General features: G+C 43.1%; 1 protein-coding gene across 8 annotated transcripts in view; it reads left to right on the top strand.

Moving 5' to 3' along the window:
- DNMT3A (DNA methyltransferase 3 alpha) overlaps positions 1 to 26,453 on the top strand; it is a 182,075-nt gene that overhangs the window by 89,417 nt on the left and 66,205 nt on the right. The window contains exon 1 of one of the 8 annotated variants that reach the window (XM_072633891.1): positions 25,107 to 25,336. The exons of the other annotated variants lie outside the window; for them this stretch is intronic. The gene's annotated coding sequence lies outside the window, so the exon portion shown is untranslated. Of the gene's footprint in view, positions 1 to 25,106; positions 25,337 to 26,453 lie in introns of those variants that run through there. 8 annotated transcript variants of the gene reach the window in all.

Below are 26,453 nucleotides of genomic sequence, written 5' to 3'. Positions count from 1 at the left end.
TACCCCTTTGACTAGCAGGTGAGCAGCTTGAGGGCAGGGATAGTCTTTGTAACCTGCTAGCATTCCTTAAACCCTTATAAGCAATGGTGGGGAACTTCCCTGTCCACAACCTCCCTGGACCCCAGCTTCTCTGTGGCTTCTGCTATCCCCCTTACATAAATCTGATTGAGAGTTTATGACTCTCTTCTGGGATCATGGCATTTTCCCCATTTTCTTGGCCTTCCTTCTTTGATCCTCAGGCAATAAAAAATAAAAATACCTAGAAAGCAACACAGGGCTATAAAGAGGATGACCTGCTTCCATGGAGACCAGGCTGGTTTTCCCCTAGTGTAGAAATGGGGAACCTGTGACCTCAAGGTCACATGTGGTCCTGTAGGTCCTCAAGCGCAGCCCTTTGAGTTTGGATTCAAAGGGCCAGACTTGAGGACCTAGAGGGCCCCAGGTTCCCCACCCCTGGTCTAGTGGGAGGAAATACCAACCCTGACTTTTGTCCCAAGTCCTTGGGGTTCAGCCATTCTTTTCTGGGACTTCCCCAAGCCGGGGAATCTACCTTGAAGCACATTGGGAATGGGAACTGACTGTGGAACAATTCTAACAATTGACATTTACGTGGAACTTGGAGCATTTGCAAAGTGCTTTACTTTAATTATTCAGTTAAATTCAAAGGAGCATTTATTAAGTGTCTACTGCAGGCAAGGCACAGGGGATACAGAAACATTATCTCATTTGAGTCTCATAAGTAATTCCATGAGTTATGTAATAAAAGGGATGGCAGATATTTTTTCTTCCCATTTTACAAATGGGAAAACTGAGGCTTGTCAAGGTTAAGTAAGTGATTTGCCCATCAGAGATGGGATTTCAGTCCAGGCCTTCTTAACTTCAAGGCCAGCATTCTAGCATCTGTGCTTCAGACTGAAACCAGCTCTCCATGTGGTAGAAAGAACATTGGATTTGTAGCTGGAGTATCTTGATTTGAATCATGTCCAGGTGACCTTGGATGAGTCTTTTGATGTCTCTGGGCCTCTATTTCCTTATCTATGAGGTGACATTAGATAGCATTGGAGGACCTAGCCCTAACACAACTTCTCTGGGCCTCAGGGGTAGGGCTAATTGAAGAATCATATGACTCAATGAACTTTCTAGGAAAAGAGAGCTAATTATTCAGTGCTATCTATTTTCAGTATCTTTCAACTAACTCTTAACACTAGGGACTCCCCCAACTAGCTTGCAAACTCCCTGAGGGAGTAACTCTTAGACCTTGACCCTCCCCCCTTCCATCTATTAAATATTTGTTGATGTTGGTGATGAGTTATTGGATGGGGCCAGTCAGCCATGGTGAGAAGGCTTCCTTACCAGCTCTGTCCTCCCCAGACAGCCTCAAAGTAGCAGGGCACAGTGGGGCTATGTCTGCCTTGTCTTGTGTGACCTTATTTTGCCAGGAAACACACTGAGATGATAGCTTTGAATTCTGGGTATGCCCAGAAAAAACAACCCTGAAAAGAGCAGTCATCGAATAAGAATTTATTAGGTGTCTACTATGTACCAGGTACTGGTCAAATCACTAAGTGCACAAAAAAGGCAAAAACAGTTCATCAAGGTGACCTTGAATGAGTCACTTAACTCTTGCTTGTGTCATCTTCCAAGGTCCCCTCTAGTTCTAAATCTATGAGCCTATAAACTTATAATTTTTAGCCTAGTCCTGGCATGTCAGGGAATTGTACCTTGCAAAGGCAGATGGAAAACTATGGTTGTAGACTTTTTCTTTTTTTTTTTTGGCAGTTGGGGTTAAATGACTTGCCCAGGGGGGCACAGCTAGCAACTGCCAAGCATCTGAGGCTAAATTTGAACACAGGTCCTCCTGATTGCAGTGCTGGTACTCTACCCACTGTACCACCTTGCTTCCCATGTCCTAGGCTCTTAGAGAGATGGGCTGTTCACCCTCACACAACATTCTCATAGTCTCACCTTAGGGTTCTCATTATCTTCACCAAGATTAGGGAAGAGAGCACTGTCTGGGAATAGAAGAAGGTTTGGGAAAAAGGTTTATTCAACCTTTCCCCTAGCTTGGATTGAATATTTGATGGATGAAGAATGCTCACATCCTTTCCTTTACAGTTGCACCTTCCTGAATCCTGCCCAGACTAAGTTGTACCCTCCTGCCCCTGCGCACTGGAGCCCTCAAGGCTTTCTCTCCCACCTCAGAATTCAGGAGCCGTTAATTGTTTTTACCCTGCTCTGGGGCACTCATACCTCTTTGTATTGTTAATTAGCTTCCCACTCCAATTAAGGATAATAGCTCACATTTAAGTAGTGCCTCATGAAGCATTTTCCACACTGAAAACCTGGCAGGTTGGTAGTGCAAGTTTTATTATTCCATTTTTGCCTAGGAGGAAATTGAAGGTCAGACAGGTCACACAATTAGTAAGTGGCAGAGCCTGGCTCTGAATCCCTGGATGCTGAGTCCAAGTTCAAAGTCGAGTACTCTGGAAATTGAAGGTCTCGGAGGTCACATAGCTTAGCTTCAGAGTCAGGATTTGGACTCTAAGCTCTTGAGTCCAAGTTCAAATGCCAGGGCCCTTGCTTCTTTATCCAACCTCAGAGTAGATGCTACTTAAGTATTTGTTGACCAGTTTTTCCCAGACTCTAAACACTTACCTTGATGCAGAGACATCTACCTGTAACAGGCAGATATAAGAATAGTTCTTGAAAAATTTGGGGATCATCTGTACCAAAGCTTTTCTGGTACTTTTCTGTCTGGCACTGTTCCCACAATTCCCCATTGCCATTGTCTTCCCTGCTTTTGGAATGAATGGCCAGAGGTCTTGATGTTTCTTATTTACCCTTTCAACTCAGAGAAGGGTAAACAGAAGTTCCAACAAACATAAGAAAAAATGTCTATAGATGATTACTGTCAGAATAAGTTTGGGATCAAAAACTGTTCAATTTGCTTTCTGCTGCCCACCCACCCCCCTTCCGGACTGCTATTATATTGTAAATCTAAGAGACCTTCATCAAGACTTCTTGGTGTACTCCTCTTTATCATAGCTCAATTTTATTTATATAGCATTTTCAGGTCAACAAACATTTATTAATTACGTGTTTGCTATGTGCCAGGCCCTGTAGTAAGTTCTGGGAATACAAAGAAAAACAAAAAAACAATCCCTGCTCTCAAGGAGCTCCTAGTCTCATCTGGGAGACAACATGCAAACAAATATGTACAAACAAGATCTCTGCAGGATAAATGGGACCTAATCAACAAGGGGAAGACACTGTGTTTGCCGAGGACTGGGAAGGGCTTTTAGAAGAAGGGTGGATTTTAGCTGAGACTTGAAGAAAGTTAAGAGCCAGAGATGAAGAAGGGGAGCCTTCTTGGTATGGGGAACAGCCAGTGAAAATGCCCAGACCCTGGAGATGCAGCGTTTAGTGTGAAGAACATCGAGGTAATACATGTCATTCCATCTAAGAGTACATGGATGGTGTGTAAGGTCTAGAAGACTGAGGGAGGGGAGGTGTTAGGCTTTTAAGGTTTGCAAAAGCCCTTTTTCCATTCACTACCTCAATTTAATCTTCACAACAACCCTCAGAAGTAGGTAGTGGTGTTATCTCCATTTTGCAAATGAGGAGACTGGGGTTAGGTGACTTACCCAAGGTCACACGGTTGGTGTGAGGTGGTATTTGAATCCAGGTCCTCAGACTCCGAGTCCTAGGTTCTATGCCTTAGTTACTCAGCCTGCTTCCCATATCACTTATCACAGGGCTTGGCATATAATGGGTTGGTATATAATGGATTCACAGAATCTAGGAGTTGGAAGAGACCTCAGAGGCCAAATCCAACCCATATTTGAACAATTCCCTCTCTCACACCCCAGACAAAAGGTCCTCCGGTCTCAGCCTGGGTAATCCACCCCACCAAAGCAATGCCTTCAGCTTGAGGACAGCTCTAATTGGTGGATAGCTTGATGGCTAGATCTGGTTTTGAGAGAGCAGATTTTACCCTCCCCACCCCCAAAGACTGTGGAGAAGTTTCCAGATCTGGGATGGGGGAAGAGGGAAAGGACTTGGCTTTGGAAATGTAATCTTTTTTCTTTGGGATGGAAATGAATGCCTTGAGGCTGTTGCCGTTAAGAGTTTACGTAAATGCCACACTGTCTGCCTTCCTGGAGAGTTAAGTATCTTTTGCTATTTATCTCTCAGAGTCCCCTCACCATTTTCTTTAGTGTCTGGCCTTAGGGCCTAGTGGGCATCCTGGTGGGAATTTCTGAGCTGAGCTGCAGCTGGGGGATTGTAAAGAAGGCTGTGGCTGAACCGAGCATCTCCTCCTATGGCCCCTCATCCCTTTGTCTCTGCTTCTAAGGAGGTTGGCCACAATGGTGGGAAACAATGACATTTTTCTCAGATTTCCTTTGGATGCCTTAGCCTCCGAAGACCCTAAACTGAATTCCTAAAGTGCCATTGATCTCCAAAATGTCCCCGCTCCCTCGTATTCTATCAGGTAGAAAGAGCAACTCTTATGACTGGAAAAGGAAAGTGGCAGAAGAGGAGCCAGCCTTCTGCAGTGCTCAAACTACTTCTCTGAGGTCCCCCAGCTAAGCAAGCATAGAGGATTCATGGTTCTAAGTCTTCTCTCCACTATTCCCCCTTGGCAAGCTTTGTTTCATTCTTGCCTTTGCCTCTCTGGTGCTGGGCACATAGTAGGTGCTAGGCATTTAATATGGTTTTATTGCTTGCTTGAGAAGCCTATTTAAGAATAGCTTTCTAACTTTGCCTACTCTCACAGATAAGTCTGAACTGGAAAGGACCTCAGAGATGAGCAAATCCAACCCCTTTATTGTTACAGGTGGAGAAACTGAGACCCAGGGAGGTTAAAGAGCCTGCCCAGGCATCAGTCATCAGAGGTGAAACTTGAACCTAGATTTTTCTGCCTCTTTCCATGATTATCACCCTGCCTCCCAGTGAGGGGCAGATGAGAAGTCCAGGGGATAATTGTCCCCTAAACCAGAGACAAGACTCCCATTCTCCAAGCACTGAATTACCTTTCCCTCAGTCAATCAGTTAACCTACATATGTTAAGCATTTTCTATGTTCCAGAGACTGTGCTAAGTGTTTGAGTTACAAAGAAAGGCCAAAAGAAACCTGTCCCTGTCCTCAAGGGATATATATTCCAGTATGGGGGACAACATGGAAATAACTAGGTATATATATAAGTTCAAAGGAGAGGGAAGGGACGCCGATCTGAGAGGGAAGTCTTTCACATCTGAGGAGACTAGGAAAGATCTCATGCAAAGGTGGATTTGGGCTGAATGTGGAAGGAGGCCCAGGAAACTAAGATGTAGAGATGATGATGATGGGGCAAGAGCCCTGCAGGGGTGAGAGACAGCCAGGACAAAGGCATTTGAGAGGGAAGATGGAAACTCCTTGAACTATAAGTAGGCCAGGATTGTTTTTGTTTGGGGGAGAAAATCTGGGTTAAATGACTTGCCCAGGGTCACACAGCTAATATGTGTCTGCCACCTAGCTGCCCCAGCAGCCAGATTGTAAAGGAGTCTAGTGAGGTGTAAAAAACATCTCAAAGGTTAGGAAAGGACCAGGTTATAAAAAGCTTTAAAATAAGACTGTTCACCCCCTTTCTGATTACTGAAAAGAAGAAGGCAGAAACACAATACATTAATACATGGACACTCATGGGGCTGAGTGGAGACAGTGTTCTTTACACTTTCCAGAGTCTTTCTCATTTGATTTTCATCTCTAGTCTGTTGGGACTAGAGTCAGATGGGGATTGTTTTATTAATTTCACAGATAAAACAACAAACTCTGAGAAGGGAGGGTAGAGACTTAACCAAAACCATAGGGCTAGGAAGGAGCAGAGGTGAGATTAATTAGTACCCAGGGCCAACCTCCCAGCCTGGTTCTTTGAGTACACCCTGCCACTTCTTTACAGACTCCTAGGGGTCTAGTTTGAGGGCAAAATATGTTTAGTAAAATCATTCCCGTCTCTGTAGTGGAAAATTGATGAAACAATGAAGCCAGGAGAGGCAGAAATCCTTAAGAAATGCATGATGAACACAGAGAGCAGACATGTGGCATCAAAAACTATTGGAATCATTTTGGAGTCGAGACGTGGGTCCCAGCTCTGTCTCTGTCACTCTGTGTGACCTTGAACAAGTCATTTCCCCTCCATGGGGGCCTAGTCTTCTCAGTCATCAAAAGAGGGAGCTGGACCTTGAGATATCTTCCATCTCTAAGCCTGTGGTCTAATGAACTCTCCTTATGACTGTGGACAGCCAGAAAGAGAGAATGAGGGCACAAAGAAATGGAAGGGGAGACTCAAGCAGTCGGGAGGAGGAACAGAGAACCAAGGCCGGCCTGGAGGTAAAATGGGGGAGAGAGTGACCAAGAGCAGTGATGGGATAACAACATTTGGAGAAGACAACTTGCATTCTAATGCTTCCATGAAAATGGGGAGAATGTGAATGATGAAAATTCATAGTTATGTATTTCCATGTTTAGTCTCATCTCCTGTGCCTTAGCTTTGTCCTCCCAACTAGATTTTCAACTCCTTGAGGGCAAAAACCATGATTTCTACCTCTCCTTTGTCCCTAGTCCAGGGTTGAGCAAATAATAGGCAAATGCTTGTTGATCCCCAAATTTTAGGTCTTATATACTCCCCGCACCCAAGAATATAAACTCCTTGAGGACCTGACCACTCTTATTTTTATCTTGTTATCCCCAGTCAGGCTGTTCATTTGTTTGTTTTCCACAATAAAAGTGCTTAACAAAAATGTTGAATTGAATTTAACTTGGGAGTTTGGATCTAGAATTAACCATAGCTCCTAGGCTGGCCCCCAACCCCCCTACGCCCAACCATGGAATGTATCAGAATAAGGGACTCTGAACCCTTGAATTTACCCATCATGTCCATGCTCCTTCATTGGAGTCCTGGGGTGCACTACCTCTGCAGGGCTTGAGCTTGAGGGCCTCTATGGCAAGGTGCCCAGTCCAGGCAGACCAGCTGCTGGTTGCCATGGTAACACTAATGCTTCTTTTCTGAAGGAGACTATCTGTTCCTCTTCCTTCAGGGAGGCTTGTTTTGCTGCATCCTCTGGCCTCCGAAATCCCGAGCCCCTGCCCCTGTGGCCTTCCCCTCGGTGCTATTTCCATTATGGTGTGTGCCCTTTCTGCTTCAGGAGACTCCTGGTGCTTGGGATCTTCAGGATGATAAGACACTGAGATAGAGCAACTTCTTCAGCTCATTAGCAGAGCTGCAGTGAGCCAAGAGTGTTGACTTTAGCTTGGCTATTCAAGTGTATCTGAGGTTTAAAGCTGAAAGAAGCCTCAAATGTCATTCAGTCTAACCTACCAATTAAAAAAAAAATTACCTTATTTTCCTGAGCATCTTTTGCTTTTACCTCACAGGCACTTTTCAAACATGTCCCTCTCCCTCCCCTACTCAGAGAGTCATTCTTTGAAACAGATTTTTTAAAAATCAGTTCATTAAATCAACCAACATTTTAACTATGCCTGATAGTGTATGTAGTGTCCTGCATTCATAGTCCCTCACTTTTGCAAAGAAAGGGGTGGTGGTACATTTTATGAGTTCTTCCGGATCAAAGTTGGCCATAAACTATTCTTTCTGTTTCCATCTGTGTTGTCATTGAGCATATTATTTTCCTGGTTCTGATTACTTCTCTTTGTATCAGTTCATATAAACCTTCCCATTTTCTGTTTGTTTGTTCACTTGTTTTGGGTTTGTGATTTCATCAGTGAAGTGGGCTACCGGAGGACATAGGTCAGTTTCATTGATGCTGACCTACTGTTCTGCAATTTATTGTCTTTTGTAATTGCTTGGGGAACAAAGAGGTTGGGTCTTTGCCCAGGATAACTAAGCCAAGATATGGCTGAGGCAGGATTGGAATCCAGGCTTTTGTGGTTTAGACAGCAATTCCTGGTCCACTGTCAGGTTGCCTCTTCTCAGGTTTCTCTTAATTTTTCATCTTCATGATTTCTTATAACACAGTAATATTGTATTATGTTATTGTGCCTGAGTTGGTCTCTGGCCATTCCCCCAGTCAATGGGGAACTAAGCTATTGCTGCTTTGTAGTATGATAGGCCTTGCAGCTTGCTCACTTTACAGGCAAAAGCCAGAGAAGTGATGTGATTTGCCTGAGGTCAAATAGGTCACCCTGATCAGAGCCAGGTTATTGTAACCACATGGCCTCCCATGTGCTCTCTTTCCAAGCTTATTCAGCAGAAGCCCTCTTTGTGAAATACTGAAGACCTGAAGATCTGAGCATCAAGTCTCTATAGTGTACATAGCACACAAACATACAAAGCACCTCACGGGATTGTTATGAAGATCAAATCAGACAAAATTTGTACAGAAGGGTGAACTATTCATTATTAATCACATGTGATTATTTCTTAGGGGCAGTTAGGTGTCCCTACAGTGGATAGAGTAGGGAAGACCTGAATTCAAATCTGATCTCAGACAACTACTAGTTGTGTGACCCTGGATAAGTCACTTCACTTTATCTTAGTTTCTTCATCTATAAAATGAGCTAGAGAAGGAAATGGCAAACCATTCTAGTATCTTTGCCAAGAAAACCTCAAATGGAGTCAGACATGACTGAACAGCAACAAAAATGATTTCTTACGGTGTTTTCCATTGAGAAGTAGTGTGTTACAGTGGAAAGAGATATGGTTTTAAAGAACTGAAGTTCTAAACTGAGTTCACTGAGCTACTTACTACCTGTGTAACTTCAGATGAGTCCCTTTAGCTCTCTCCATCTCGGTTTTCCTGTTTGTAAAATGATCGTGTTGGAGTAGATGACCTCTAAGTTGCCTTTTAGTTATAAATCAATGATCAGTCAGCCAATCAACAAACGTTATGCACCCACTGTGTATCAAGCACTTTGGTTAACACTGGGCATATAAAGGATCCCCTACACACACACACACACACACACACGCAGAGAGTCTTTACTTTCAACGTGCTCGCAATCTAATGGGATAGACAACATGAAAACAAGATACATACAGGATAAGTTGGAGATAATCAACAGAGGAAAGGCACTAAGACAAATCTGACATGCAAGTGAATTGGATTTAAGTGAGGCAGGGCTGTGCAAAGTCACCAGCCTCACTTTCTCCATCTGAGTCCAGTGGCAAGATATAGATCAGGACACCTGGAGATGGCCCCCAATGTATAAGATAACTAGAAAGGTATGGAGCAGGATATAAAGGACTTTGAACTCCAAAGTATTTTATATTTTATCCTGCAGGTGATAGAGAACCACTGGAATTTGAGTAGGGGGGGAGGGGTAACATGGTTAGATCTGTGCTTTGGGAAGATCATTTTGGCAGCTGAGTACAGCATAAACTGAAATAGGGGGAGACTTGAGGCAAGGCCATTGCAATAGAAGGTTCAGTGATCTATGGTCAGTGATCAGTGAAATGGGAAATAAGAGCAACAGCAGCCACATCATTTGCTTCTTCCATCACCACATGGTTTAATTGCCCCCTTTAATTGTACATTGATGCCTGCAGATGGGCATCATGAAGGCAGAATGAATTGGTAATAACCCCCATCAGCTCTGGTGCATCATTCCCCATACACATCATGCCGTCCGTGGTCTAGCTATGTCTGCTGAGGTTGTTGTAGAGTGTGGTGTGAGAACATTGAGTGCAGGAGGGGTGGGGGGGATGTGGATCCTGAGCGAGCCAGAATGGAGACCAAACTTATATGGAACTGCAGAGGGAAATAGGAGGCATGCTGGGAAATTCCATCCCAGTCCCCTGTAAAGATGTGCTCTTGGCTAGGCCACTATGCCACATACCAGCAAGAGGTCTGAAGGAAGAGACATCATTAACAAAAATAAATCAGTGGATAGAGCACTGGCTCTGGAGTCAGGAGGACTTGAGTTCAAATCCAGCTTTAGATATTTGACAATTATTACCCTGGGCAAGTCACTTGCCAAAAAAAAAAAAAAAGAGTGAATCAGATACATATGGGCCAGGAGGGAGAAGACTGATGTCTTTCTTCAGCTCTCTTAGCAGTACTCTATCAACTGAATTGCTTAAGCTTTTATAGCTGTTTACCGTAGGCATGAAAACTTTGCTGCAACTTTAGGGGCCATCAAAGATATTGTAGGTTATGAGAAAGGTCCCTCCAGTTGTTGATGGGATATTCATCACATGAACTGAGATACTGGTAATAGATCACATCCTACAGACCTTTGTAGGGGGGACCTTTGTGTGTCTCTCCTACGTATCTCTTTTATGTGTGGTATAGTATGTAGTGTGCTCAGCTTTGACTTAGAAAGACCTGCATTTGGCAAGTTGCCTTAACCTGTCTGGCCCCCTATTTTTTCATTTGTGAAGTGGAACGAAGGAAGGAAATAAGCACTTATATAGCACCTACTGTATGCCAGTTACTGTGCTAAGCATTTTACAAATATTGTCTCCTTGGTTCCTCACAATGACCTTTCAATGTAGGTACTATTATGATCCCCATTTTACACTTGAGGAAACTGAGGTTGCATCTCATGGCTACACAGCTAATATCTGAGGCCATATTCAAACTTAGGTCTTCCCGATTCCAGACTCTATTCAATCATAACCTCGCTATCTCTAATTGGAAAATTGGGGTAATAAGAGAACCTAGCTCACATGATTGCCATGAGAATAACATCTAGGAAGTACTTTGCAAACTTTAAAGAATTATATACATTTTAACCACTATTATTTCTGCTCTTTGGTCTTTTTGTATGGAGACCGTCTTTTATCAGCCTGATTGGGGACTAGAATGCCTTTGAGCAGTCAGATTCCTTGTGCCTGGACTTACATTTGGACCTGAGTTAAAAAGTTCTTCAACTTGAACAAAAAAACAAGCTGCCAAAGCAACCACTATTTCACTTTCCTTTGTTGAAATTGAGTCTAGAAGGCTGGAAGGAAAGAATATGTATCTTTTCACAATGGCCTGTGTTTCATCCTTGTTAATGTTTCATGTTTAATGTTTCAATGTTTCCTCCTTGGTTATCTGACTCATTTGTCACCCTAAAGTGTGTGTGTGTGTGTGTGTGTGTGTGTGTGTGTGTGTGTGTGTGTGTGTGTGTGTGTGTGTGTGTTATCTGGTTACCTGGGGAGATTTCTGAGGGCACGTGGCTCTTGTAATGCCACATCCAATAATCATTTGCCCCTTTCCCCATGCGTAGAGGATCACCCTGTCCCCTATCCAAACCTACCATAACTTTGGATGAATACTTTGATGTTTGATATTAAGAAAGAAAGCATACGGCAAAGGATAGAATTCTGCATGAGGAGCTGGAGAACTCTAGTTCTGGGGCCACTTTTGTGTCTAGCTCTTGTGGGCCCTTGGACAAATCACTTGATCTCTCCTCACCTCAGTTTCTCTCAAATGTAAGATGAAGGGTTTGAACTCATCATTTTCAAGTTGAGGGTTAGGGAAGGAGAGATCTAAGCCTATTTTCTCTTCAGTAGAGATTAAGTACCCTAAAAACAGGAATTATTTTTCATTTGGTTTTCTATCCCCAGGGCCTGGCATAATGTTTTACACGTAAGGATTAGCTTAGATTGGATTGGATTCTTATGAATAAAGGGAAACCTTTCCACTGTTGAAGAGGATACATACCTAGTTGTTCCGAGCAAATTAGGAACACAGGCATGGGAGAAGAGAGGCTGATGAGTCTTTTTTGCTGGCTCTGAGCTCGAGAGTCCAGACATGGACTGTAGGTTCTGTTCTAGGGAAAACCCTAAATTATTGCCCTCCCTTATGTCTCACTTACTAGGTCATTCAGTTTCTGTGCAGGGCAAAGGCAGAAGTGCCCCATTATAGCTGGGGTTTGGGGGATACAGACTGGGGAGAAAGGCCCTTCGTCATTTGGTGCTGAAAATGAGCCCCAGCCCACCTTTAGGGGAAGCCAGAAGAAAGGTTGGTACAGGGGAGTGGATGAGGATGGGGTTGCTATAACAACTGGCTCCAGGCTGAGGCCTCTCCCTTCCAAAGGCTCAGACTTCACCCTGGTTTCCAGGGAGATGGATTTCTGGGTGGAGGATGCTTTCCTCCTTAGAGCTGTAGGCAGTAGACAAGCAGCAGAAGCCTCTCCTGGGTGGGAGTGGGGAGGGGAGGTCTTGAGAGCCAAGTCAGCCTGGAGGCCCCCCAGCTAATGTCCTTTGCTCTCCCTGTCCTGGTCTGTCACTTTCTTTCCCTGGTTGCTCTCTCTAAGCTCAGTCTCCCTAGCAACAAGTCCTCCTAACTCCTTGGTGTTGTGTCTATTTTTAGCCACACTGCCAACAGCCCTGTCCTGGTCAGTTGTTCACAACATCCATGTGGATGGGTTGGGGGATGGGGTAGCAGGCATCTAAAATTCAGTCAGCTCCCACAAGTATTTATGAAGTGTCTACTGTATGCCAGACCCTGGGCTGGAGGGCGGGGGCAAGCATACAGAAACAGATCCAAGCAGTCCCTGCCCTCAAGGACCTTATATTCTGCTAGTAGTGGGGAGAGAAGGCAAGATCCTGCCTTCACTATGCCTCTCCTACTTCACAGGGTAGTGAAACAGGATAGTCTTCCTCTTATCTCTGAGTGTTTTGTTTTATATTTTTTCATTTTAACACTTTTTTAAAAAAAAGTCCTCACCCTTTGATTTCATCAGTATAGGGAATTCCTAGTGAGGAAATTTCCCTTTACCAATAATAGCAATCACACACATACACTCACACACTCACACATTCACATTCATTGTTTACTTTTCTTATTTAATCCTCAGAACCACCCAGTAAGATAAGTGCTAGTGTTATCCCCATTTCACAGATGAGGAAACTGAAACTCAGAGACTTGCCCAAGGACACATAACTAATAAATGTTTTAGGCTGGATTTGAACCCAGGTCTTTCTGACTTCAGGGTTGACTCTCCAACAATTAGATCATGCTGTGTCTCATACCTGAACATCTGTGAGAACTTCGTAAATAAATGCTTGTTGATTTAAATTGTATTTCCTGGGTGATGGGGATCCTAAGGGAGTTCATTGATTCAGTAATAAATGATCCTTGCCTTAAAGGCTGATGGATGGGGGTCTCCATTGTTGGGCAGTGAACAGATTTCCTTTAATTTCCACCTTTAGGAGGTCTTAAGAGTATTTAAAATAACTGACATTCATGTAGTGCTTCCAAGCTTGCAAAATGCTTTAGATCCTTTTATCTCATTTGATCTGTCTCCCTTTTGAAAGGTAGATACTATGATTATCTCTACTTTACAGATGAGAAAACTGAGGCCCAGAGGTAAAAGGAAAGAACTATGGTTCTGAAGTCAAAGAATTGGACTTCAGATTCCAGCTCTGCTGCTTACTTTGGTCATGTCATTCAATCCCCTTGTATCTCAGTTTCCTCACCTGTAAAATGAAGAAGTTGGTCTCAGTAGCCTTTGAAGTCCTATCCAGTTCTAGACATATGATCCCATAGTAAGTAAAAAGGCCAGGATTTGTACCCATGTCCTCTAATTTCTAATGCAATGTTTTGAACACTAGATCAAACTAGTAGTTTCCCTTACTCTTGGTTCTTTGCATCATCATCATCGTCATCATCGATAATATTATGTGACAGGCACTGTCCTAAGCACTTTACAATTATTATCTCATTTAATCCTCACAATAACCCTGAGAAGTAGGTGTTATTGCTATCCCCGTTTTACAGATGAAGAAACCAAGGCAAACAGAAGTTAAATGGCTTTCCCAGGGCCACACTGTTAGTGTTTGAAGTCAGATTTGAATTAGGGACTTCCTCACTTTGGGAAGGCTCCACTCTATCCACTGCACCACCTAGCTACCTGACCATTTGTTTCAAGTTCAGACAGAACAAGATGAAATGGACTTGAATAGTTATAAGGAAGTTAGGTGAAACATGATGGGAATTTCTTAACTGAAGGCATTAAACACAGGCATGGCTTACTGGTAAGAAGTACAGACCTGACTTCTTTAGGAGCCCTTACCTAGGAGGGATTGAATTTCTCTTGGCTACTGTGTTTTAGGACCTTGACCATCAGCTTTTTTGGACCAAAATGGATTTCTGGTGACTTCCAATGTGGAAACTTCCTCTATCAACAACCAGAGCATCTGCTCTGCAAGTTATTATCTTAGGGAATTGTTTGAAAAATTAGAGGTCAAATGACTTGCCCAGGGCCACGCAGTCAGATATGTGTCAGAAGCAGGACCTTCTGATTTCCATGTCTGCTCTCTGTTTACTAGAACATACTATGCTACGTCTTCATAGGAGACAGCTGGCTTATATAATCCAAACTTGGAGACTGACTTGTAAACTAGAGTGCCAAATTATTTGTGCCTGCCACACAGACCAGGCTTCTTCCTTCCCCTGCTCCCCCCAATAGTTTATTTGGCTTCTTCTTGGTATTTAGGTAATTTGGAAAGTTAATTAAGAAACAGAAATTTGCTTGGTGAATATAGATTCAGAGCTGAGGGAACATTATGTTATTAAGGAATAATTTCCATTTATCCACACTAGCCTGCTGAATCGCCCCTGTTCACCAAGGCACCATGGGAATATGGAAGCCAAACTATGCTTGTGACAGACAAACAGCTCATCCCTCTTTCCTGGACAGTGCTGGGGATATGGGTGCATTTTTCCTCTCCAATGTGACTTCTATTTCTGGATCAGTAATGACCATTTCAACTAACAGTCATAGGACCTCAGAGTTTCCAAGTTTGTAGCTAAATTCTATATCATCTGCCCTCCACAATCTGCCCTTCTCTTTAGTGTCTCTAGATCTATTAATGGGACTACTGCTCCACCCCCTAACCAGCTGGGTCACTTCTTTACTCTCTTTCTACAGACAATCATTTACCAAGTTCTATTGATTTTGCCTTACAAAACTCACATCTGTCAGTCTCCTCCTTCACACCAACTACAGCCACTCTGGGAATAAAATCTCTTCTTCATGGACCATAGTTAGAGTTCCTATATGTCCTCTCACTTCCAGTGTAGTATCTGTTGCCTGATTAATTTTCTTAATGCCCTGGTTTCATCATGTCACTCCTTTACTCAAAAAACCTGAAGTAGCTCCCAGGTACCTCCCAAATGAATTATAAACTTTTGATCTTGGTTTTTAATGCACAACATAATCTGGTTTTAACCCAGTGCAATGGAAAGTGTACTTAATTTGGAATGAGAGGTCCTGCATTCAAATTCAGACTCTGTTCTTTTTTATCTGGATAATTTCAAACAAGTGGTTTAATCTTTCTAGATCTTAACTTCCTCATCTGTAAAATGAGGTTAGACTAGATCAGAGGTGTGAAACTCCTGAGTGCAACCCCAAATAGATTAAAATATAATTGGGAAACGTTTAACAAAATCTATTAAAATACAATAGAATATAATGTTACTTTGTGGTTTCCTAAGTCAATATGTGGCCAGCAGGGATCCATTTCCATTTGAGTTTGACACCATTGGACTAGAGAGTCTCTCAGGTTGCTTCTTGCTTTGAATATGTGATCCTGAAGATAGGCAAATCATCCTTTGGGATATGTTCCTTGTGGAAATATTTCCTATGAACAATTAATGTGCAGTGTATTTAGCAATTAAAGTATCATTGATCTCTTTTTCTTAATTCATTTTTCTAGTGGAAAGAGAGAAACTAGAATTTTTTTGTGAATTAAAAAAATAGCATTTAAGTTAAAAAAAGTTAATGGTGGGGCATTATGGCATACATGGTATGTAGATTGTTGTGAGGCTGTATTAAAAAGGGTTTCTTTTCCAAGATCTGGATGTGATAGTAGCTCCTTGAACTTTTGTCTTTAATCATCTCAAGTCTTGGGATCCATATTAATTTATGGTCTTTGTTCACTGAGAAAAATAGACATAAATCTCTGTCTTGAAGGAACTTACAAATGAGAGAGAAGCTGGATGGACACAGAGCCAACATGTCTACACATCCAAAGTTGGATTTATGAATGAAAAGCATTTAAGAGCCTGCTATGTGCCAGGTGTTGTTCTAGACACTGGGGATACAAATACAAAACTGAGACAGCCTCTGCCTCTGAAAAGTTTACATTCTAATTGGGGGAGACAATGTTTAGAGAGGAGCAGCTGGACTCTACTATCTATCTTCCTTCAAGTCTCATCTAAAATCTTGTCTTCTCTGCTGGAAGCTTTTTCCAACTTACCCCACCCCTCTTAATTCTAGTGCTTTTCCCTTTTAAAATTTTTGACTTTTCCCCCTTTCTATAATTTCTCTGTATATATTTGTTTGCTTGTTATCCGCCTCATTAGATAATGAATTCTTTGAAGACAGGGACCATCTTTTGCTTAGCGCATAGTAGGCACTTAAAATATTTATCGACTCACTGACTAAGGATATACTTGCTTCCCTTGCTTTGTTAAACTGACAGCATAGTTCTTTTTAAAATTTTAAATATTTTATTTTTTACAATTACAGGTAGAAACAGTTTTTTACATTTTTTAAAAAATGTGTTTGAAATTCTCTCCCTCCTTCTGTTCCCTCCACCTTCACTGAGAAGGCAATTTTATATAAGTTAAATATGTGCAGTCATGCAAAACATATTTCCACATTAGGTATGTTATGAAAGAAAACAGGCCAAAAAAACCCCATCACAAATAAAATAAAGTAAAAAAAAAATAGTATGCTTTGGTCTGCATTCAAATTCCAACAGTTCTTTCTCTGGAAGCAGGTAACATTTTTTCATCATTAAGGCCTTCAGAATTGTCTTAGATCTTTGTATTGCTGAGAAAAGCTAAGTCATTTACAGTTGATCATTGTACAATATTGCTGTTACTGCGTGTGCTATTCTGGTTCTGCTCAGTTCATTTTGCATCAGTTCATGTAAGTCTTTTCAGGTTTTTCTGAAAACATCCTGCTCGTCATTCCTTATAGCACAAGAGTATTCTATCACAATCATATGCCACAACTTGTTCAGTCATTTCCCAGTGGATGGGTATCCCCTCAATTTCCAATTCTTTGCCACCACAAAAAAGAGCTGCTATAAGTATGTTCGTACACAGAGGTCTTTTTTTAAAAAATCTCTTTGGTATACAGACCTAGTAGTGATATTGCTGGTTCAAAGGGTATGTAGGATTTTATAGCCCTTTAGAATAGTTCCAAATTGCTCCACAGAATGGTCAATCAATTCACAACTGCCAGTGATGGATTAGTGTCCCATTTTCCCACACCTCCTCCAACATTTGTCATTTTCCTTTTCTAACCAACCTACTAGGTGTGAGGTGGTACCTCAGAGTTATTTTAATTTGCCTTTCTCTAATCAGTAGTGATTTAGAAAAACTTTTTCATAACTATAGATAGCTTTAATTTCTTCATCTAAAAATTACCTATTCATATCCTTTCCTTTTTTCCCTCTGAGGCAATTGAGGTTATAGGTGACTTGTCCAGGCTCAGACAGCTAGTAGGTATCAAGTGCAACTCAGGTCCTTCTGACTCCAGGACTGGTGCTGTATCCACTGAGCCACCTAGCTGCCCCATTCATATCAGTTGGGAATGATTCATATGCTTACTTAGCATATCCCTATTGAGCACTTAGTTACAGTGAGGCATAGACTTGAAGGCTGAAGGGGGCTTGGAAGAATACTGGTGTAACCCCCCTCCTTTTACAGATGTGATACCTTCAGCTAAGAAAAGTTGAGTACCTAGCCCAGGATCATACGTCTAGTAATTATCTAAGCCAAGGTTCTTCCAGTGCAGTGCTCTCTCTACTGCCTCTATATGTTGAAAAGGAATTTGTTTTGTGGCTGAGGGCAAAAGATAAGAATGAGGAGCATGGTCAGGTTACGAAAGTCAAGCACCAGCATTATTGTAACTCTTGTAAACAGGAGGTTTGTAGCTGATAGCCACTGGTCTAGAAACAGTCTAAATTGAAGAAGCCTAAGTAAACTCTTGCAGTCAGAATCTTCTTCTAAGGAGTTTAGTCAGGCCAAAGTGAAAGGATGAGGATTGGGAGGTAACTGGGTCAATTAAAAATGTATTAAAAAGGCCACTAAAACCAGAACTATGGATGTGTCCTGAGGCTGATTAGTGGAAGGGCCAAATCAGCCCTCCTCTGGGACTGCTCCTTGAGGGAAGCATTTATCTGAGTTTGGAGTGGAGGGTACCTGAGGGAGGCTGTGGATAAAAATGGGAGGAAGAATTCCAAATTCCAAATAGATGGCTTTTTGGTTGGCACCTGGTTTCTTGGGAAATTTGCATGTGAAGGCTTGAACCCTAAGTCTAGATTTCAAAGGGATCTTGGAAATCTTTTTATTTATTAATTGCCTGCTAGAAGCCACTGGTAGTGCTAGGTACTAGCTTATAAAGACAAACGAAATGCATGCCTGCCCTCAGAAAGCTGATCTTCCATGGAAGGAGGCTTCCTGCTCTTATGTTAAGTATATGTATGATATATTCAAAATAAAAATAAGGTGAGTTTCATGCCTGAGGAAGGAAAGGCCAATCCACTCTTTTGCTTTGCTTCAGCTTCTTGTTGAAGGTGGCGTTTGAAGTGAATTTTGAAAGAAATGAAGGATTCTAAGAGATTGAGTGTGGTGTAAGAACATTCCAGCAAAGGCCAGAAGATGGAATGTTGTGTGAGGAACCGCAAGAAGGCCAATTTGGCTGAACTGTGGAATGCATGAAGGAGAGTAGAGTATAATAAGCATGGAAAGTTAGATTAAGGCTAGATTTTTAAGGGCTTTAAATGCCAAACAGAGGAGTTTTGTATTTGGCTATTGTAAGAGAATAGGGAGCCAATGGAGTTTGTTGAGGGGAGGAATGATGTGGTCAGACCTTCAGGAAAAGCGCTGTGGTACCTTGGCGTTGGATGGCCTTGAAGCCGAAAGACTAATTAGGAGGCTAATGCTACCCTCTAGGCTGAGGTCATAAGTGCCTGAACTTGGGTGGTAGGCTATTGGTGGAAAGATGGGGGAGTGATAGGAGAAATGTTTTAAAGGTAAAATTGATTAGACTTGGCACCCAACTGGCTGTTTGAAGTGAGAGGGGAGAGAGAGACAGAGACAGAGACAGAGACAGAGAAACAGAGAGACAGAGACAGAGAGAAAGACAGAAGAGAGACAGAGAAAGAGAGAGAGAGAGAGCTCTCTGAGGATGATTCTGAGATTAAGAACCCATGGGAATTTTACATTTTACAGATGAGAAAATTAAAATTTTCCTAGTAGGGAAATAAGCTCACATAAGTGGTAAGTGGCAGTCAGGTTTTGAATTCAAGTTCTTTAATTCCAAATAATAATGGTTCTATAAGCATTTATCAGTTCCTATCATGTGCTGGGCACTGGGACTGCAAATACGAAGAATGAAATAATCCCTACCCTCCAAGGAGCTTAATCCAGTGCTCTTTTCATTATTCCTCTTCAAGTTCTGAGGTTTACTGAACTGAAAGGAGTAGGTAAGGGTGAATGAGGACTTGAATTTCCATTACCAGTCAAGGTTTCTGTGTTTTCTAGAATTAGCCAACATTTATTAAGTGCTTACTATGTGCTAGACACGAGACCAAGGCTAAATCCTGAGGATACAGCTACAAAAAAAGTGACAACCAGTGACCTAACAGAATTTACACTAATCTAGGGAATTGAGGACTAGGAGAAGGAATTTGCGTCTAGGGAAGTCACAGGGATGGTGTCTAATTGATGCGTAGACAGCTTCTTTCGAAGTCTTTTCCGGAAGCCATGATGCTATTAATTTGATCACTGTCCCCAGAGCAAGAGATGGAAGGAAAGGGGAAGGAGACAGGAAGATAGCTAAGTGACCTGAGTGGATGGCTGGATGGGATGAATGAATCATGATCTGTAGTGTCTGCGCCATCTAGATAAAGTGGACCCTGCCACTTCCCAAAGGCTGGATCTCAGGGCAGGAACCCCCAGAATGAGTGGACCAGCTTTTTTCAAGGACTTGGAGCAAAGATTCTGGAAGTCCTTAATGCAGAGGTCCAGGTTGGGTACTGAGGGTATTGACTAGGGTGGGGAGACATTGGGCAATGGTGGCAGGAAGATAGCCAGACAGCGTGGGTGGACCATAGGTTGGGATGTGAAGGAGAATAGAATACTTTCTTTCCCTTTCACTCCTGTTTGTAGGGAAGTGCTTTTTTAACTGCGCTGGATTGATCTTCCCTCCCTCTGCAAGGTCTGACTTGTTTACATAACTTCCTGGATTCCTGCCAGAGGGGGGTGTCAGTGTTTCTCAGTTCCATCTGCAGCAAGTTCCCTTAGCTCATCACTAGAAAGGCAATTGATCCTTCTCGGTGTGGTGGGAGGCTGCAGGCATGGGGTCTTCTGGCTTTCAAGCCTTCTCTGCAAAATCATCATTCTGACCTCCAGCTGCGACTGAGCTGATGAAGGGAAATGGAGGTAGCAGATGGGGGAGTCAGGTTTGCTATTTCTTACCCACCTGGGCTAGTCATGCTCTCCTCTTTAGAAATAAATTTATTCCAGTGTCTGGAAGGTCTCAGTTAAAGATGCGTGTTACTAACGACTGAGGTTCGTATCATGCATATGGAGAAGAGGAAAAGGAAAAACCGAGACATTTTCACACTCTCTAGTGATGATAAAAGGCATCATTGCTGGACCTCTAGCCACTCTTGTCTTCTCAAGCAGCAGTAGAAGTGGCAGCAATCAGAAGAGATTGAAAAGTCAAAGTGATAGAGTGGAAAGAGCTCCAGAACTTGGCACCTGAAAGCATGGTTCAAATCCCAGATATGGAGACCCAGAGCAAATCATTTCATCTCACTGATACTCATTTTCCTCCATGCTAGAGTGAGGGGGCTGGCCTACATCCTTTCCAAAGTCTCTTCCAGCTCTAAACCCTATGAGTTTTGTTTTTTTTTAAAGATTTACTGATGTCTTTTATTTTTTACACAATAATCATTTCCCAGTATATTCTTCTCTCAACTCTTATGAAACCCTCCCTTGTAACAAAGCAAAAGTTAAGTTAACCCAGGCAGGGACCCCCTCTGACAGTATAATGTCCCATTCCTCATCCCCACTTCCCACCCCCCAGCACCACTAAGACAAGGAAAATGTGTTACATCTGTTCTCCAGGACTAAAATTAGTCATGGTTATTATTCTGAGCTCAACTGCTTTTTCAGTATTGTTTTCATTTACATAATTGCAAACAAAACTATTAATGTTAATTGTTTTCTTGGTTTTGTTTATTCTGTGTTAGTTCATCCAAATCTTCCTATGTTTCTCTGAATTCTTCCTAGTCACTATTTCTTACAGTGTAGTGATAATATTACTTGGCACTCATATACCACAATTTATTCAGCTGGTCCTAAATTCATGGACACCACTGTGTCACTGTTTTTTGTTTGTTTTTGTCTTTTACTGAATTGCTAGGATGAATATTTTGGTCTATATGGGGGTATTTCTATGCTCTGACCTCCTTAAGGATACATACATGTAGGATCTCTGGGTTATACGGTATGAAAGTTTCTAGATAATTCTGATTCTTGTTTTCCAACAAGGTTAGATTAATTCAAAGATTGTCCAACAGTACATCAGTGTGCCTGTCTTGCTATACCTCCAAGCCAAGTTGATGAGACCAGGAATACTTTTTTCTTCATTCTTTCCCTCAAAATGCCTTCAGCCCTAGAAGGAGTGAGGTAGTTTTCCTTCTTCCTCTTGTCATCTTCCTACCTTATGTCGGTTTGGTTACAAATCACTGGTCTTGGCAGGAATATCCCAGCATCAGCCTCTTCCCTCAGGCTTGAGATTCCTTAGTTGAGAAACTGGATTGGGTTACATTTTGATTTGTCGATAGCCAGCATATCAAGGTGGGCTCTTGCAGTCCTCTCCAGCTCTTGGCTCCTCTCCAAGATGGCCAGGCTGAAGCTGGGAGTTGTGTGGTATACAGTTTCATCTGTGAGGAGGGGGAAGAAAAGGGAGCTCACAGTCTACCCCCTTGTTCCCAGAGGTTGGGTTGCTTTCGGAGCTCCTATTAGTAGATGTATACATGGGAGGAAGCATGTTAAACTGGCAAGGCCAAGTCATATTAGCTAAGGGTGATAAGGATTGAGTTGAGAAGCTGTTGGCCAGCATGTTTGTTGAGTAGAATACAATTTCTTTCTTCCTTCTTTCCTTCTTTTCCCTCCTTTCTTTCCTCCTTACTCCTCTCTCCCTCCTTTCTACCTTCCTTCTCTCACTTCCTTCTTTCTCTTCCTTCTTTTCTTCTCTTCCTTTCCTTCCTTCTTTCCCTCTTTCTTGTTTAAGCCAGAGGTTCTTAATCTTTTTTTGTGTTGTGGATCCCTTTGGCAATTTGATAAAGCCTTCTCAGAAGAATGCTTTTTAAATGCATAAAACAGATGATGATAGTAGCTAACATTTATATAGTCCTTGAAGGTTTGCAAAGAGATTACCTGCATTATCTCATCTGATAAAATACGTAGAGTTACAAAAAGAGACCCAATTATCTTGACTGTCAGCCAATATGTTTGTTGAGTAGAATATAATTTCATCCTTCCTTCTATTCTTTTCCCTCCTTTCTTTGCAAAAATATTTTTAAAAACAAGTTGATGACATAGACCCCAGGTTGAGAATTCCTAGCTTAAACTATTAATTACAAACATTTACTAAATAGGAGGCAAAGTGAGAATAACTAAAATATAACGAACATTCCATCCATAAACTTAGAACACACTCTCCTGCCAATGTATACACTGGAGGCAGCTTGGGAGGGAAGAACTTTTTTTCCCCTAAAAGTTTACACTTTTCAAAAGTTCACCATAGATCCTACTACTTCTAAACCTTTAGCATAATTCAATTACAAGAGCACTCAACTTGGAGTTACTAGTCCTACGTTCAAAGTCCAGCTCTGTCATTTACTTATTACCTGTATGACTCTGGGCAAATCAGTTAGACTCCCTGTACCTCAGTTTCTTCACCTGTAAAATGAAAAGGTTGGACTCCATGGACTCTCAGGGCCTTTCCAGTTAAAAAGTTCTGTGACAACCCTCATATTCTGACATCATTCCCCCAACTTGAATTAACTGTCTGGCTCCAGTCTATCTTCTAGAAAGATGATTAAACATTGTTTTTACTTTGTACCCTCTGCAAACCAGCCAGACTAGCTTCTTCCTATTCCTCATACACAACATCTTGTCTCTTATCTATAGGGCAGTGGCTGTTTCATTTTTGATTCTGCATCCTTAACTCCTAACACAATACCCACCTTAATACAGTTTTAAGCAATTAAAGTGTACACTGCACTAAGACTTTAGGGACACCCTGTATAGTACCGTTTAAATAAATGCTTATTGATTAATCAGACTTTTTGTTTTAGTTCATCAGGTCATCAAACCCTCCCTTTCCTCCTCCCCCTCACCTCCATCATCTTCAGATAATACCCATTTCTGGCTAGCCTTTGCTTTTTTTCTATCTTCTGAAATGCTCCTCTTACTCCTCTACAATTCCCAGGATTTTCATTTTCTAGAGCTCAGCTCAAGCCCCAGCTCTGATCTCCTAGGGCACTGGTTATTCTGTATCATTCATTTATATTTGAACCATTATCCTGTCAAATTCCTTATTGCCTCTATTTTGTTATTTTTCTTTTCACAGACTACATCTTGTCCTAACTAGATTTAATCTTGAGTGCTTTATCAATTTGAGGTTTTAATAATCTACATGAAGGCAGGGCTCATATTTTGTCTTTTGAGTTCTGCCCATTCCTACCCCCATCTCTAGCCTTTTTGCACTATGCATGGTGGGCCCTTAGTTGAGAGCAGATAGCTTGGAAGCTTGTTGAAAATAACTGACCTATACCGATAATTATATTTTACGCTGAGTACCTTTTCTAGAAGAGACCCAGTTAACCCACTTTGGGGGAGACATTTATAACATAACACACACATATTTCTTTTGTTTTAGAGATTTTCCTGAAATTACTACAGACAGAGGCATACCAAGCTAGAGAGTAAGAGAAACCTGATCCTTTCTTTTTCAATTCTAGCCTTTCCACCTAAGATGAAACCAGGACCACTCCTGAGTTGAATCTGGGGCTGCCCGGCAGTTGGGTCACATATTGGATTTGCATACTGGCTTAGCTGCTGGCTCATTCACCTGTGTGACCTTGGGCAAGTTACATTTTTCTGGGCCTCAGTTTCCCCATATGTAAAATAAGAGGCTTGGACTAGGTCACCCTTAAGATCCTTCTAGCAGTAAATTGATGGTCTTATGATCCCCTTAATAATAATAACAATAATTGATGAATCAGGACAAAGGATGTCTTAGAGAAATTGGAACTGGCCTGTATTTCCACAAATATTTCACTCAGAACTTTCTAGACAAAACATACCATGCCCCACCCTAATGGGAAAATAGGGGTCTGGAGTAGCAGGCACTAAGTCTAAGGGATCTAAGGAGTTTGGGAACCTGGCAAAGCATAAGCAAACTTAGAAAGTCCAACCCTGGGAAGGACTGAGCTGTCACTGGTAACCCATCCTCTGCTTCTGGAGATTCTAAATTCAGGCTATCCGAGGTATGAGGCTTTCTTTTAGCAGTGACCCTTCGTTTCTCCTCCCAAGGCTCCAACTCAAATGGCTGGGGCTTGCTGATGTTGCATTTTTGGGGCTTTCCTGCTGCCTTCCTGGCCTCTCGCTTGCCAAGAGGTCTCTTTTCCTGTTCCGCCTTTTCCAGTCTTACTTTATTTCTTAACTCAACTTTCAGTTCCCTCCCTGGTTCCCTCTCTCTCTCAGGTCTTGGGCTCTCCTGTGCCCAGGTGACCTGCGGGAAGGTTGCGGGCCCATCCTGCTGGTTGGCCAGCTCCCAACCCCCTTGGTTCTCCCCCTGCCCCACTCCCGGCCTCTTTTCCTCCCAGTGGGATCCCTGCCTGGCCCCCAGGCTCTCTCCGTTAATCTCTTCCAGAAGTGAGAGTGGGGGCAGGGAGGGGAAGGACCTCTTTGGGTGGGGGAAGGGCTTTCCTTTCCCCCTGGAAGGAGAGGGATCCGCCCCCATAGCCCTTGTCCCCAGGCCCCTGTGCCTGAATACTCCACCCCTGGTAGACCAGACAAGAGGGGGCTGGCCCACTGCCAGCGTCTGTGAGCCGGCCCCCTCCCCCGGTCCTTTTCCTAGCCAACCAGGCACTCCAGCTGGACCCACGTGACCTGGAGTTCCTAGACAAAGAAAATGTTCAGGCCCTCCCCCCTCTCCCCAACCTACCCCCCCTTTGGACCCCTCCGCCCCCAGCCCCATCTCCCCCCTTACCCTCCCCCAAGACGGGCGGCCACAGTCTGAGCTTCTGGGCCAAGGGGCCTCACACCTGAGCTGGACCAGACAGAGGTTGCACCTGGCCTTATGGGTAGGTGCTTGGGCTGACCACTGGAGTATACAGAGGGCTGGGGCAGGAGGGGGGGGCAGAGGGGCCAGGTTGGGGGAGGAGAGGGAAAGTCTCTTGGCATTTCTGCAGAGATTAAGATTTGCCACCCCTTGTTTTGAAGGGGTGTGTGATTTTTTCCCCCCCAAATCTTGGCTCAGTTATTTTGGGGAAGCTCAGCTAGCACTGGATCAGCAGCCAATCTTTACTTCTCTGGACTCCTTTGACTTTGCCCACCGACTCAGCCAGGGCACAGCCACAAGGCTAAAGGGCTGGCAATCTGAGCAGCAAGGTCTAGGAGAAGAATTGGGAAATTGGGGAAGAAATAGTCAGAAGAGTGGGCATGGGCCACAGGGTGGGCTAGGGACTGAGCGGGACCTGGGAGTTAAATGGGAACAGCTTCTTCTCATGTTTTGCTGTTCTCTGTGTGGGAAACAATAGTAATAACAGCTGACATTTATATAGCTGATCTAAGGTTCACTCTGATTTCCTGCTGTTAACCTGCTGACTTGTGTTTGGGGATTGGGGGCTGGTGGGGATGGAGAATGGTGAGACAGCGCCTGTGGTTGGCCCTGCTGGGCTCAGGAGTTCCATCACTCTTGAGTTCTCCTTGGAGCAAGAACCAAGCCAGATAAGAGCAAGGGAAGGAGAGAGGGAGGTCCTGACTCATAATAAGGGTGGACATAGTAGATCAGAGATCCTCAGCCACAGGGGCCTGGTGAGGGAAGAGAAGCCTGGGCAGGGGGCCCCAGAGTCAAATTCAAGGGGCAGTGGTGGGATCCGAGTCAGGATGAATGGAGCTTTCTTGACATGTCGAGGGCTGGGGATGGTGAACAACAGAACCCTGACTGCTGCTGCCACTGGAGAACCAAGGAGGTTGTGGGGGGGAAGGGCGACGCAGAGGGTGGGGGGAATCCACAGATTCACACAGTGGATTGTACTGATGTCAGCAGGCAGCTGACTGGGGGTGACAGATGATGGGGATGGTATTGTTGGGGCTGGCTAGAGCTTGGTGTGTGAATTGCTGGCTCATTGCTAGCTTTGCCTGGCTGGCCAATGCCTTGAAGCTTGGTTGTATGAGTTAGTACATTAAGGCAAGGGA

This window comes from Notamacropus eugenii, chromosome 1, assembly GCF_028372415.1.
Source record: "Notamacropus eugenii isolate mMacEug1 chromosome 1, mMacEug1.pri_v2, whole genome shotgun sequence".
Taxonomy (NCBI): Eukaryota; Metazoa; Chordata; class Mammalia; order Diprotodontia; family Macropodidae; genus Notamacropus; species Notamacropus eugenii.
The sequence above is the reverse complement of the archived record's forward strand: the minus strand, read 5'-3'. Positions and strand labels throughout refer to the sequence as shown.